Raw genomic sequence first — 15,386 nt, forward strand, 5'->3', positions numbered from 1 at the left:
TTGCAGGAACTAGGCGACGTTGTCCGCCTTGTCCGTACATTCCAAGCACCGACACTCTTGGCCCCAAGGGTTAGGGTAAGACTAGGAGACATTGACGAGGACTTGTAGGTTAGGACTATGTTACCAATTTAGAATTACAACTATTTGGACCGCATGGACTTTGCTTATTTTGCATGTCTGGAGCTTTGGACAATATGCAGTTACTTTGCTATAACTATTGGGACTATATGGACATTGTGAACTATTTAGATTATGCTAGACATGTTATGTTGGTTGTGATATTCTACATGGTTGTGTTGTGCTATTTGGATGACTAAATGTTTGGATCATATTATGATGTCTCTGTGTTTTAACTGTGGATGCTCCTGAAATAAGGGAAACTCTTGTGAATTTTTTCCGTGAATCATTCATTATACTATACGGCTAAAAAAGACACAAATGTAGTACATAGATTAAATGTTAATATATTTTTGGTACATTCCCTTTCTAAAAACTAAATAGTTTTCGTAACACCCATATAATAAATTATTTAAAGCATTGAACGTGTGGTCTAATCGTATCGTACACAGGCTTTGTAGATGAATCTAGGCTTTTCAGTATCAATAAACGAATCTAGGCTTTGTGCGTGTTGAATTATGTAATACAGTACTTTGTTAGTTTTTATTTGCAGTACATTAACTTGTTTCGCTACCTCCACATTATTAAATTGAATATTATGATCACAAATAATGAAATCGACGACACAATGAAAAGTTCAATACTTGGGCACATTAAACAACACAATAACGATAGAAGTACATGTCGACAAACTAAATAACGTCCATACTTAAAGTGCATTACATGACAACACAATGCAAAGTCAAAAAATAGACAACATTGTTCATGAATAAACCATATAACTAGCAAGTCATGAATGCAACGAAACCATTTTTCCTTAGGGCATCGGACGCGCACGCTCAAGCTTCTTCTCTCTCCTCCCTGTATGCCCCTGTACGCAGCAACACACCTCCTTCCCTCCTCTTCCTTGTGCTCCTTTTCTACAGTCTCCTCTCTGCGTCTCCTATCGATCATCTCCTTGTCCTCTATCTTCCAACGCAACAGTTTCTACATCCATTCCTTGTCTTCTCTTAGTGTTGATCTACTGCTCAAAATCACATAGCGGTGGAGGGGTCTGCAATACATGCAAATGTTACACAACAAATAATTCATGTATGATTTCATATGAAACAAAATAATTATTATACAACATCAATTTCTCACCATCTTGTTAATGCGACGCTAACGAAGTGTAGACTGAAATGCAAAATTAGAACACATCCAATACATCTGCCTATATATGTTCTCTTCATCAGACTTGGCCATCTTGCAAGGATCACCGCAAAAACATATGGGCATAGGAACACCACTAAACAGAGACAATGGGTCGAAGGCTTTGTAGAAACAATTTGAAACAATTTCGTTATAAAAAATTGAGACAAGATGCGCTGAGGTTATCGTGGTTTAGTAGCTTTTTGTTATAAAAAACAGAAACAATTTCGTTATAAAACAATTTGAAACAAAAAGAAACAATTTCATTATAAAAAACAGAGACAATGGGTCGAAGGCTTTGTAGAAACAATTTGAAACATTGATAGGAACACCACTAACCCATCCAGCCATACCTACAGTTCAAACAATTTCGTTATAAAAACTAAAGGCAATGAACATTAAACCATAGACCTAGGGTTTTTCATTTGCTACACATCAATGAAACCCTAATATAACAAGATATGCTGAGGTTATTGTGGTTTAGTAGCTTTTTCACGTCTTGGTATCCTAAGGTTGCATATTACAAATATTAATAATCGCTTCAAAACCGTAGTAATGACGTACCTACGCCTACAAAATATACCTAACATAGAACAAATCAATGCGTAAAAAATAAGAAGGGGAGAGATGATACCTTGCTCTTGAAGATCTATGGATCAAATCAAAGTTTTCAAAGAGCAAATGGTGGATTTAAGAGATTGGACGGGTTAGAGAGAGGAAGAACCCGACAGGGAGGAGGAACAAATGAAACAAGCCTCGGATAGAAAAAGCCGGCCGTGGGTTTTGAATCCAGACTCAGCGCCGTGATGTATGGCGCCGAGGTACCTGCCACGTAAGAGCCACATCAGCTTCGACGAGAATAAGGGCCAGGCACCTCGGCGCCGTGAGTCATGGCGCCGAGACGTGTAACCTCAACGCCGTGAATGACGACGCCGACCCCAGGGTCCAAAGTTGAGTTTACGTCGCCCAGGAGTCTAAACGTGAATTTTCTTAAAAAAAAGGGCCAAATTGAAAAAAAGTGGGCCTGCCCCCGAGATGGCTGTGGTAGTCCGATTCACTGGTGCACTTGGCCTGGCAGAGTGTGCACGTCCATCTGTTCTCCGGCACCTCCTCCTTGCCGTCCTGGCGAGTGTTCGTCGTGATGGTCTTGCTCCCAGCAGGCGTTGCTTGCATGCTAGGCTCAGGGCTGCTGCTCCTCGATGTTTGCAGTGCGGCAACATTTGACCGGTGCCACTTGCCAGCCAGATGTTCCTCAAGTTGGTGCTGGCTAACTGGGTTATTGTGGCAGACAGTGCAGCTCCATTGCCCGAGTGTCTTCTGTTTCTTCAAAGGTGAACTTGGGGCGGTCAACTTCCTCTTCACCCCAGCAGAAGTTCCTTCAGGTGTTGGCTGTTTATAAGAGGAAAGTTTGTTTAGACTCCATAGCACTAGTGGGTAATACTGCATCTCAAAGCAAACAAACAAAAACATAATAAATTGGGAAGAATAGTGTATGCAATTATGCACTGGCATGGATTTCGCGAAACTCACTCAATTGTAAGTTGATTGAATATGCTTGTGTTTGGTTCATGCATTGGGGGTGCATCTGATCTAAGCTTACTTTCAATTGTTCAAGTTAGTTCAATATATGGATCGTCATGTTTGGTTGCTTGTATAGGACTTGTGCAGTTTAAAAAGGACCCTTTGCCGGCATTGCCTAGCAATTGGAAATTGGTCCTCACCCGTTGACTTGCCGCCCATTAGGAGAATGTCGACCCTTCTGCTCCCCACACCATACTACACCGGTACACCCTGACAAGCCCTCCGCTTCCTGTCCATGCCGCCGGGCGGGGATGGTGTCCCCGGGCGACAACCTCGGTGTGCAGTGTGCAGCAGCTCGCCAAGGTGCTCGCATCGCTGGGTAAAAGAAAGGAACAGGGAGATAGAGGGATCCTGGCTTGCCTGATTTGGTACATTGTACTCCTAGTTTAGAAGAGGACAAAAGTCGGGAAGAAGAAGATGGCAATTGTGTTTGCTTGCTCCTCCATGGCTTGCTGCAGGCGCTGGGATTTGGGCTAGTGTCAATCTGCAGCTTGCTGATTTGAGAGATGGTGGAAGAGAGGATGGACAAAGGTGGAGTGGTGGTGATGCTCAGTTTGGAGAAGGTGCTGGTGGTGGTCAATCTGCAGGTTGTAGTGGTTCTGCTGAGATCGATGTAGAAGGAAAAGCTGCTGCCTTGCAATGTCGGAGAAGAACAAGAGGTGATAGATTTTCATATCACCCAAAGAAGGTGACCACATGTACTACAAGTCAGGCAACCAAATACAACTTGCCTATGCAGATCAACCAAATACCAGCTCATAGCATACATTTATGATGTGGCTTGAGCTATGCTACATAAGGCGCAATGTAGACTTATCACCTAGAGCAAGCAACCAATCACACCCTATAGGACCCCTTTCAATGTTTAGGGAAAGATGTGACCACGAGATGAAAATTTGAAAACAACCTACCTCTTTGGCTCTTTTAAGTCTACAAGGACTAAGGAATGTCAAAAGGCTTACTTTATTTTGTTCCATTTACATCAGGCATATGCTACCAACTCTTTTGGACTAGGAATGTTTTACTGAATCTTTACATGATTACCAATGGCTCCTAAGTACTTATGATTGCAACAAGTATTTGATGGCGAAACGAGAAATGTTCAGGACATAAATAATGTATTGCAAGTTCGCAACAAATATGACATCGTGGACAAATTAGTCTTAGCAAACGTGAGCCTACCTCGTTGAACTCTGTACTCTTCTGCTCATTGTTTGCTGCATTTTCCTGATCCACCGGCTTGTACTGAAGATGCTGATGCATGGGTTTCTTTATGCAATCCTCAATGGCAAAGTCTATGCTGATGCATGGGTTTCTTTATGCAATCCTCAATGGCAAAGTCTATGGCCTTCCGACCCTCACTGCTTTGGTTCTTGGTCTCGTGCGATGCCTTCATGTTATGAACATCCTCCACACCCATCTTTTCCCAAACAACGGCCTGTTGGTGTCCTGATGATGGCCGCATCTGATTGATACCGGCTTTGGCTGCCACTGGAGTCTGCTTGCTTGGTGAATGACACAGTTCGAAATAGCCGTTAAATGGATGTGTCCTCACCCCAGATGACCTTCACGCTTGATGCTGCTCGGCATCATTGCCTGACCTTGTCTGCTCAGGTGCATGCTGTATGAAATAAAGTTTGTTTAGACTTTAGGCTTAACAGCATTGATAAATGAAAAAAAAATCTCCAACATTGCAAGAATGTGGAGGGAACAAGCAACCTATAGACTGGTATGATTGTCCGTTGCCTGTACTTATGATCAACTGTAAACTTCACATCACAGGTCAACTAACAAAGTACTGTTGTTTTCAACAATGCTAGATAACTCAGATGGTAATTTTAAGATGCTCAGGAAAGTAGAGTACCGGTGACCGCTCCACATGTGGGTACACTGGAGGCGCCCTGACCGCCGTGGAGCTCCCACAGCCACAAGGGCACGGCTGGCGGAGAGGCGCTTCCCAGGAAGGCACCGACGGCGTCCAGCGACGCGAGTAATCATGTGACCATGGGAGTGCTGACACAGGACTGTTGTTGTAGCCGCCGGCGGTAAGGCCCATGGCGCGCTCAGTCTCCATGAGCTCGCGCAAGATCATGTCCTGGTGCATGAATCCCTTGTGCAGCTCCAACAGCAGTTCCTGCCTCCTTGTCAGCAGCGCGGCGTCTACCCCTGATGTATTGGCGTCACCTGCTAACCGATAGCAAGAGCATTATCGTCAGATAAACAGGATTAGATGAAACATTTACATTTTTTCCTACCAAATTGCACGCATCGTCATTTTTGGTGTCAAGAGAAAACCCAAATTCTTTTTGATGAGATCATCAGATATCTCTACGATCACCATCGATCTGAAGTTCAGAACATCAAGCGATATCGCGAAGCAATTCAAAGAAACGATTGAACTAATGCAAAAATATTGGGGCAATCTACGAATCAAGAAACACATAAAAGAAAAGTCGTTTTTTTGTTTCGCTGCCTAAGGTGCCGTTTGGTTACCTTAGGATTTTAAGAACCCAGATAAAAAAATCTCATCTCAAAATCCTAAAATCACATCCAAACTGGCTAGGATTCTAGTGGACCTTTACATACATACACGTAATCCAATAAAACACATCAGATTTTTTTAATCTGGATTCTAAAAATCCAATGATCCAAACAGGACCTAAACAGAAATAAAGAGCCTGCTTGGTTGGGTTCAAAAAATGCCCGACCAAAATCATGACAAGCCAAAACTTAGGCTTACTAAAATCAAGATTTATCAAAGTTAGGGCGATAATGTAGACATGTATTTGATTGAGTATCATGACATAGCAGCAATCCCATTTCGATTGAATAAGGTTCCAGTGACTTCGCCGTGATTTTGGCCATAGAAATTGGTGTGCCAATCTTTGGCAGAGAATCGATCAATAGCCAAAAGTTGCAGGTATGTCTTAATTGGTTGGGCAAGTTGTGGAACGGTGTGCCAATCTTTGGTAACGAATCGATCAATAGCCAAAAGTTGCAGGTATGTCTTAATTGGTTGGGCAAGTTCTGGAACGCAACCAAGCAGGCCCAAAATCCTCCTTTCTGTGGGAAAAAAAGACATCCATATGAAACATCAAAGCAGTGGCGAGATTTGAGTAGTACCGTGACCGTGCGGCTGCGGCGGCGCCGGAGGGTCGGGGAAGCGGCGGAGACGGCCGCTTTCTTCGTCGTCGGCTGCTGCGGTGGTGGGTCGGCTGCGGAAGGCGAACTCCATTGCGGTTCTGCGGAGGGATCGATTTGGTAACGGCGCAGAGAAGTGGGGGAAGGGTTTTGCGCTGGAAACCGAAACAGGGGGAGGGACGAGAGAGGTTACAGATTTCGATTTATGGTGAGCGAAACGGTTCTCTTTCTCTCTGGGATGGATATTACGGAAGTCACGCGATTACAGTGCACTAGCATTGATTTCTTTCTCTCTCTCTCTTTTTACAGACGCCCGAGGAGGCGTTCTTGGGCGTGGCTTCTGCCAAGTTTTTTTTTCCCAAAAAAAGCAAAATGTACGTGTATTAATAATAGAACAGAGAAAAAAATACACTTTTGATTTTAATATTAGAGATAAGATTAGATATAGATAGAGGTATATATATAGAAGAAAAAATATCCATGGGTCGCAATGAGAGGAAATAAAATAGTTACGTTCCTAGCCTAATAAACATATAAACATGGTCCAAATCTCAGATGATAGCTTGATTTATGAGTTACAAATCACATTACTACCTTTCTATAAACAACTATTTTCTATAATGTATTAATGCTTATTAGATATATGTTTTATTAATATTTTTCAAAACTAGAATAATTTTCTAGCGGAGGCAGAACATTTTCCTTCAAGATCTAGAATGGTAAAACAATTATTTTGGTTTCTCAAGTGTGGCCTGGCTCAATTCCGTCCATTAATTTTTAAAATGTTCATTTTAGTCATTCAAATTTTCTTTTAGAGTCATTTCATTCTAGAACTTTCAAAGTGGTCATTTGAGTTCTTATAAACTTTATATTTTAGACTCAATTTCATTTATAAAACTATCAGAGTGCATTTTAGTCCTTAAGCTTCTATCTTCAGCTCAACTTTGTCCCTCATCGTATGTGGAATGTCATGATATCGTGCATGGCCAGCTTTAAGGATGGCAATGGGTAAATCCCCATCAGGTATGGCCACCCTAGACCCATCCCCGCTATAAAAATTTGGTACCACCAGAATACTCATACCCGCCATGGGTGGGGAATTTTCCCCAGACCCATACCCGGCCGGGTAAATCATACCCGGCGGGTCACCCGTACCCGCCGATAATTTATTCACGCACATGAAAATCAACAATTCAACAGCAACCACCACTAACCAGAGCACATAAAATTAGATAAATAATAGCATATAATAATATCTTCTGCAACCAGCAGTCACATTACACCATCACACAAAGTCATTCTGTCATAAATCATTATATTACGACGCACTTTACTCACACGCCTATTTTTTCGGCGGCGGGACCGTGGGAGGCCAGACGTCAAGCCTCCCTCGAGAGGTCGAGGGCTCCAGCGGCCAAGTCGCCAGGCGGGACCGACGGGTGAACCTAGGGTTTTACATGGGCTAGTGGGCTTATTTAGTTTTGGACCGGGTATTTTTCACCCATGGGTAAACGGGTAAGGGAATTGCTGGAACATACCCACACCCGCGTACCCGATGGGTGAAGGGTTTGGTCCATTTACGTACCCGTGGGTAGTGTGTTTAGTCCATATTTAGACCCTAATAGAGTAAATACCCATCGGGTATCGGGTCGTGGGTCCCCATTGCCATCTTTAGCCAGCTTCAGCACCACCCATGATTCAAGATAGTAGGGCATCGTTAGACATCAGTGTCCTTGGCATTATCCCCAACAATCAAATTAGATAGCACACTTTTGACATTTGCATTCATATTTTAAAATAAATATAAATATAGATCAGAATATCCTCGAATGTGAATGATCCGATGGTTAATATCCACATCATATTATTTCATTATAATTATTTTTTTCATTTTAGTAACTAAATAATATTTTTTTAGTTTGGAAAAACATATTATTTTAATACACAATTGGTTATTAGTTGAGTTTGACGCTAGCTAAGGAAAAACTTGTAGATGTGTTGATGTTCTAATTTATCATTGTACTCATAGATACTAAATAGCATTCTAGTGCGCATTTAGTGGTACTACGTGTTTCTCGCATATCGTAGGCTAGAGTCTTCTAATCTCTTTCTTTTTGTGTGTACGGGTGTACACGCGCGTGTATGGGTGTGGTATGAGTGTGGCTTGTGTACGTCCTGTTGTACCTTCTAAAAAATGCTCCCAAGAAATAATGTAGTAGGATATATATAAAAATAATATCGTTACAAGGTAACATTTAAAATTAAAGATATATGGCGCGCCGAATCAGCGGCCTCCCAGAGTGTCCACGTACGTTCTATTTAGCTGGTGCGTTAGATATAAATTCCACGACTCAGATGAAGCGCGTCATAATCAGCCTTCCTCCATGCGTTCGGCGCAGATGAAGATGCGGCGCAGGAGTTCTGCCATGGGCGGGCGGGTCCGGCGCAGCGGCCACGGGCACAGGAGGCCCCCAGCGCGGGCGAGGCCTCGTTCATGCTGCCGGCGTGCGTCCTCACCTAGGGAGGGCCCCACGCGGAGGTGGCGCGGAGGCGCGGGGAGAGCACGCAACGGGCATGGTGACGCCGCGCTACGGCGGGTTCGGCGCAGCGGCCACCGGCACAGGAGGCTCCCAGCGTGGGCGAGGCCTCGCTCACGCTGCCGGCGTGCGCCCTCACCTAGGGCGGGCCCCACGTGGAGGTGGCGCGGAGGCGCGGGGGGGAGCACGCAGCGGTCGTGGTGGCACAGCGGCGGGGGCCGAGCGCGTGGTGCGGCGGCGCGGCGAGCAGTGGTGGGCTCCCACGCGGAGGCAGAGGCGGCGTTGCTGCTGCGGCGCGCGGCGGGTGTCAAGCAACTCATGCCGGCATCGTCGCACCTGCTCTTCTACGCCATCGTGCTCGCCACGCTCACGCTCGTCGTGCTCTTCGTCGTGCACTACCCGTCCCTGCTCTCCCACTCCTTTAGCCTCTCCACGTTGCCCACGTCCGGCTCCGGCTCCTCCTCCTCTTCCTCCTCGCTGCGGTCTCGGCACTCGCACCGGAGCCTGCTAGGCTTAGGGACATCGTCGTCGTACGGGTGGGGCGCGGCGTGGTAGCGGGAGGTGCGGCGCAGCGTGAGGCCACGGTAGGACGGGGCACTGTCCGTGGTCGTCACGGGCGCCGCGGGCTTCGTGGGCTTGCACTGCTCGCTGGCGCTCTGCGCTCACGGCGACGACGTGCTCGGCCTCGACAACTTCAACGCCTACTATGACCCGTCCTTGAAGCACGCGCGATAGCGTCTGCTGGCGTGCCGCGGCGTGGTGGTGCTGGACGCCGATGTCAACGACGCCGCACTACTGGAGCGGCTCCTGTCCGTGGTGCCATTCACGCACGAGCTGCACCTCGCGGCCTAGGCGGCCGTGCGCGATGTGATGCGGGCGCCGCAGGTGTACGTGGCCTCCAACATCGCGGCCCTCGTCACGCTCTTCGAGCCTACGGCAAGGCACGCTGACCCGCAGCCGGCGGTTGTGTGAGCGTCGTCGTTGTCGATGTACGGGCTCAACACTGAGCCGCCTTTCCCCGAGGACCATTGCATGGCCCGCCCCGCGTCGCTGTACGCGGCCACCAAGAAGGCCGGCGAGGCCATCGCGCACGTGTACAACCACATCTACGGGCTCTCCATACCGGCCTACGATTCTTCACCGTCTATGGCCCGTGGGGACGCTCCGACATGGCCTACTTCTCATTCGCCCGCAGCATCATCGCCGGTGAGCCCATCACGTTGTTCCGCACCGCCCACGGCGCCGACGCGTGCCGTGACTTCACCTACATTGACGACATCGTTAGGGGCTACCTCAGTGCGCTCGACACGACCGGTGAGAGCACGGGCTCCAAGTCTGGCAAGAAGCGCGGGCCTGTGCTGCGCCGCATGTTTACATCTTAGTTTATCGTATTTTACTATTTTAGTTCTAGGGTAAATTTGATTTACAGTTGTTGAAAGTAACATTAATGGTCTGACAATGTATGTTCTTGTAATTTATCGACTCGACCACCGCTTAGCACATGGATCACAGCAAGTGCTGCTTTCATAGCTATACCAGGAACCTATCGCAACTCGCAAGGAGAAATTTGGAAGGCTGTGTAATCGCAATCATGCATGCACCACTCGGGCCTAACGTGTTCGTAGCAATGCATTGCATCCGACATTGGTAGTATGCGCTGCTAGATTAGTGGCGTGCCTGAGGTGCATCTTATTGAAGGTACCTGCTATTAACAGTACCAACATTTACTCAAGTACCCCATCCTTGTCGTGCATATTGTTCACCTAACCATGGGTTTATGTCCACCGGCAATACTACACCTGGCCAGGCTTCTCTATTTATATGGCAGGTTGATTTTTTCCCCTGACCCTTTGGAGCTCAATTTTGTTTGGGTGGGGGTGGGGTGGGGCTGTGTTGCTTCTCAAGACCAATTAACTTCTTCCCTTTCTATACAGTGCTTTCTTGTTAAGGGATGGAAGGCTGGGGCCAGCTGGAGCTTTGTAACTGGAAAGGACCAAAATTACTTGAATAGTTACCTAAATAGTTAGCTAAAAAATGAAATATCTAGAATAACCTTGCCTATATAAAAATTGAGCCGCGTAAGCGCGAAGAAGTGGTGTGACAACTTTCCGTGCCTTGTACTTGCATGACACACAAACATAGAAAGGGATGGACCCCTTCTGTGTAAGCCACGAAGGGGGAAGGGTTCCCCTGATTACAGGATGTTGGTAGATTTTTCTTTATTTTCTTACATCATTTGTTTATTCGTTGAATAAAAAAACAATAAATCAAAGGCTCAGATTGCGTTGAAGTATTACCTCTTACTAGGTAATGGGTGCAGTGTACCATAGCATTGCCCACTAAAATCTATTCTCATGTTTTAATATTTGAGCAAAGAAGGCCACTCATGAATCCACGACAACATAGAAGTAAGCTGTCTCTCTCCATCATTAGCTTGATCCATAAGATCCTAGCAACTGTGCATTGTGCTGCTCCGTCCCTTCACAAACCATTTAGTGGTACATAAAAAAATTAGAGCTTCGTTGGTAACATAGGCATGATAAGTGTCAGGATCTCATCATCAGCTACAATGTTTGTACATCTATTGACTTCAAATAGCATGTCTCAAGCGACTATCCTGATGTGCGTCCATCTGCTTATGAAAACCTGGGGTTGTTTGTACATTTAAAATAAGATAAAAGGATCAAGATGTCTAAGAGGGGGGCTGAATTGGGCTAATTCTAAAATTCTTTGCAATAATTAAACTCTGCACTTAGCCCACTTCACCCCTTGTGCCTATAATGTGTTTCTATTGTTCTACTGCACAAAAGTTTTGCACCCTAGGTTCCTATCCTACTCTAGCATGGTAATTCTAAGAATGTAAAGACAAAAATTGAATTGCTCAAATGTAAATGCTTAAAGTAAAGAGAGGAGAAGAAACGTGGCGATGTTTTGTCGAGGTATCAGAGAGTCGCCACTCCCCACTAGTCCTCGTTGGAGCACCCGCGCAAGGGTGTAGCTCCCTCTTGATCCGTGTAAGGATCAAGTGCTCTCTACGGGCTGATCATTCGACACTCCATTGCGGTGAATCACCCACAACCGCTCACAACTTGAGTTAGGTCATCCACAAGCTCCGCCGGATGATCACCAAACTCCCGATCACCACCAAACCATCTAGGTGATGGCGATCATCAAGAGTAACAAGCACAAACTCCCACTTGACCACAACAAGACTAATGAGAAGGGTGGATGCACACTTGCTACTCTCCTTGCACTAATTAGGCCTTAATCTTGGATTCTCAAATCTCAATCACCTCACTAGGCTCTTGCTCTCCTTTGCACTCTCAAGAGTGTTTCTCAGCTGAACAAATGGGCAAGAGACCTCTCTTGGATGAATAGAGGAAGTATTTATACCCCCTCATTCAAAATGAACCGTTAGGAGGTTGAGTCAGCACTCTGCGGGGTGACCGGACGCTCCGGTCAAGGTGACCGGACGCTCCGGTCAGTTATTCCCGCCACAGAGCCGTTAAGTTGTGATCGGACTCTGACCTGCATCCGGTCATAAAAACTGCTCTCTGGAACCTTACTGATGTTGACCGGACGCTGCCACCCAGAGACCAGTAACTTCGCTGTTCAATGTCAGGTCAGTAACCGGATCCTGATCAACGTCCAGTCAGCACTGACCGGACATGTCCGATCAGCAAACTCCTTCTCTAGAACCTCTCTGGAGTTGACCGGACATAGGAACCCAGCGTCCAATCACTTTTCACTCAGTATCCGATCGCAACCAGATGGCTTAGTTGATCAAATAAACTGACTGGACTCACCCTTCAGCGTCCGGTTACAACCAGACCAGCGTCCGGTCAGTCATTTGACCCTCCATTCACTCCTAACTCGAAATCATATGTGAATGAAGCTTGCTCCAATTGATCTTAGGGCTACTCCTAAGCTACCTAGTGCTAGATTTGACAAGTGTGCACCACACCTAATCCACTAGACTCACCTAGGTCAAGCTACTAGTCCATACCCCCTTTAATAGTATGACCAAAGGAAAAATAAAGTTATAAACTACTCTAAGTGTCTCTCCAACACTAAACGACACTTAGAACTAGTCCATCCTTAATCTTGTCGTCCATCCTTTGAAAACCAAAATGATTTCCATCGTAGGGGCATGACAACCATTATTGCCCAATCAATTGCCATTACCATGACCTAACTTAATTGCCTCTGCAAAACACACGTTAGACATAGTAATCTCGTATTGTCATTAATCACCAAAACCCAACTAGGGGCCTAGATGGTTTCAATCTCTCCCTTTTTGGTGATTGATGACAATGCAACCTCGAGTATGTGTAAGAGATGAGGTTTTTAACATGCTTGGCTCATATAAGCCTTTGATAATAAGAGCAAAGGAGTTAGACTTGCTTATATGACCCAAGCCAACATGGTGTACTCAATAGATATGAAATAAGCATGAGTACAAAAAATAAAGCTCATTTGAATCGGAGTAAAACGTGGAAGCAAAGCAAATGAGCATAATGAAGTGACATGACATATATATAGATCAAAGTAGAGAGCACACATGTCACATATCACATAAGTATCACAATCACACATATGTAGTTCAATGCATGAAAGTAATTGTGAATGCATAATGATGTATCACACATAAAAAGCCAAAAAGTAATAAATCATAGGCTCCCCCTAGATATAATGCTCCCCTAGATCTAACTTACTCGATCCCTCTCTCCCTTTGGCATCAAGCACCAAAACCTAAGGGTCGAACAATGGGGCAGGAGCAGATGAGTCAGGCACTGAGGTGTGGTGAGCGATCTGAAACTGGGTAGCATCATCCTCTGATCTAGAGCTCTGAGCTGTCTGACCCTCTATCGATGGAAGTGAAGCTGAAGCGATCTGGATCTGCTCTGGGACTGGCGTGGCCTATGACTCTACAAGTATCACTGTAGGAGCTGGCTCTAATGATGCAATAGATGATGGGAGCATCTCTGTAGTCCTAGTAACTAGAGCAACGGTGGTAGGTACAGGTACTCACAACTCTAGCAGTGTAGGCTGCCTTGTAAGCTTGCTGAAAGTGGCACCGAGGCTCCTAGAAACTAGGGTGTCAGTCACAAGAACCAAAGAACTCTGAGGCAGAGTGAAGCCCATAATAATAGGTGTGAAGTGAGGACCCTGGGCTGTCACTGGCACCGCAAACCACTAGGACACCTGCTTTGTAGGTGAAGCAAACTGAGTAGCAGGCTGTCCCTAACTCTAAAGCCCACTGGGCTATACAACTGGAGTCACTAACGTGGTGGTAGGCTAGCCTATCTGAGGTGTAGTCGGTGGAGGAGCAACCCCAATAGCAGTGATGACATGCTGCATAAATCCAAGTAACTGTTGTTGCATCAGAAGCTCCTGCTGTTGCATGGTCTGCTAGTGCTGCTGTATGACCTAATGCTGTCTCTAGAACTCGTCCTATCTAGCCTAAACCTGTGCTAGTGCAGCTATGGTCTCCTAGGCTTGGCGTGCCTGATCCTACCTCATCTGCTCAAGAATAGCTAGAAGAGTAGGGTCTATCTACGGTGGCTATAGAGCTGAGCGAGCCACTGGCCTCTCTGTCATGTGGTTATGGAGGCATCTAAGGAATAGCCTAATAATAATCATTTGAGCAGTCACTAGGATTGCTCTCGACCATACCCTCCTGCTATGAATCTAGCTCCTCCTCCTCTATCGCTGCAATGCCCCTGATGATCTCGTCCTACTGGGCTGCTGTCTCTAGGACCTCTAGGTGATGACTCGGCTGGCGAGGTGTCCTCGTAGTACTGTGGTGGAGCATCTGAGTCATGTTATAAGGAGGGAACTCTATAGTAGCACCTATGTACTCAACCATCATCTCTAGGGAATTCTGTGTAGCTGCCTTTCTAATCAAGAAGGTAATCCAGTGAGCATAAGGCAATTGTCTGTGACCTCTGAACCACTCTGCAAGAGTGTCCTCCATCTCCAAAAGAATGACATCCCAAATATCAAACACTGTCTGCTTCCTAGAGAGTTTACCAACCATAACTGAATGCGAGTCAATCCCTCATGATAACCCATCCTCGGGAGCAGGGTCCTCCTCATGATAGCATCCAGAAGCCGAGCTATAGGAGTGAGGTCCCGTGGTATCCTACTCGACCCCTCGCCGAATGGCTCTGTGAAGCATGGACATACCAGATATGTGGGTGGCACAAGCCCACCGGGAGGGCATCTGGGAGGTTCTATCTGACCATAGCAAACCTCATGAAGACGAATGGGTGACTCTAGAATCCTAAGAATTTCTCTGGCCCTCGAGCTCTATAGCTTGTAGTCACGACCTCTGAATGCAAAGTGGATGAATCTATGCCTCGACTCAATCCAAAGTGAAGAGTAGAACTCACAGACCCATGATGGAACATATCAGCCAGTCTGTCCAAGTAGGTCTATCAACCCTCGTAGATATGAGAGGTGTGGGTGGATCTGCTTGCCTACTGTTGCTACAAGTGCCTTAATAGAGCAAACTCTCTATGATCTGAATGCTACTCCACTATTAAGATAAGCATTGTAGAAGTTCTCCTACAGTGGTGTATAGAAGTGCTCTAAAGCACGCTCATCCTACCTCGGTGGAAACCAGTCCTCAAACTACACAAAATGGAGCTGCAGCACCTACTTGGCTATTGCTGCCCTCAAGTCAAGGTGAGTCACTAGAGACAGACCCTATGGTCTGAGAGGCAAACGAGAACCCCTCGTCTGTGTCTCAGGCCTTGGTGTCACCTGAGCACAAGTATGACCAAAGCATCATAACTGTGGCTGAGGTGCCTGCTC

The 15,386-nt window shown here is 46.1% G+C and overlaps 2 pseudogenes; one reads left to right on the top strand and one right to left on the bottom strand.

Moving 5' to 3' along the window:
• Positions 1-778: 778 nt before the first annotated feature.
• Positions 779-6,291, bottom strand: LOC136551802 (uncharacterized; annotated as a pseudogene).
• A 2,138-nt stretch (positions 6,292-8,429) lies between these two features.
• Positions 8,430-9,949, top strand: LOC136548676 (UDP-glucuronate 4-epimerase 6-like; annotated as a pseudogene).
• The last annotated feature ends 5,437 nt before the right edge of the window (positions 9,950-15,386 follow it).

The sequence above is a fragment of the Miscanthus floridulus genome, chromosome 4 (assembly GCF_019320115.1).
Source record: "Miscanthus floridulus cultivar M001 chromosome 4, ASM1932011v1, whole genome shotgun sequence".
Classification (NCBI taxonomy): Eukaryota; Viridiplantae; Streptophyta; class Magnoliopsida; order Poales; family Poaceae; genus Miscanthus; species Miscanthus floridulus.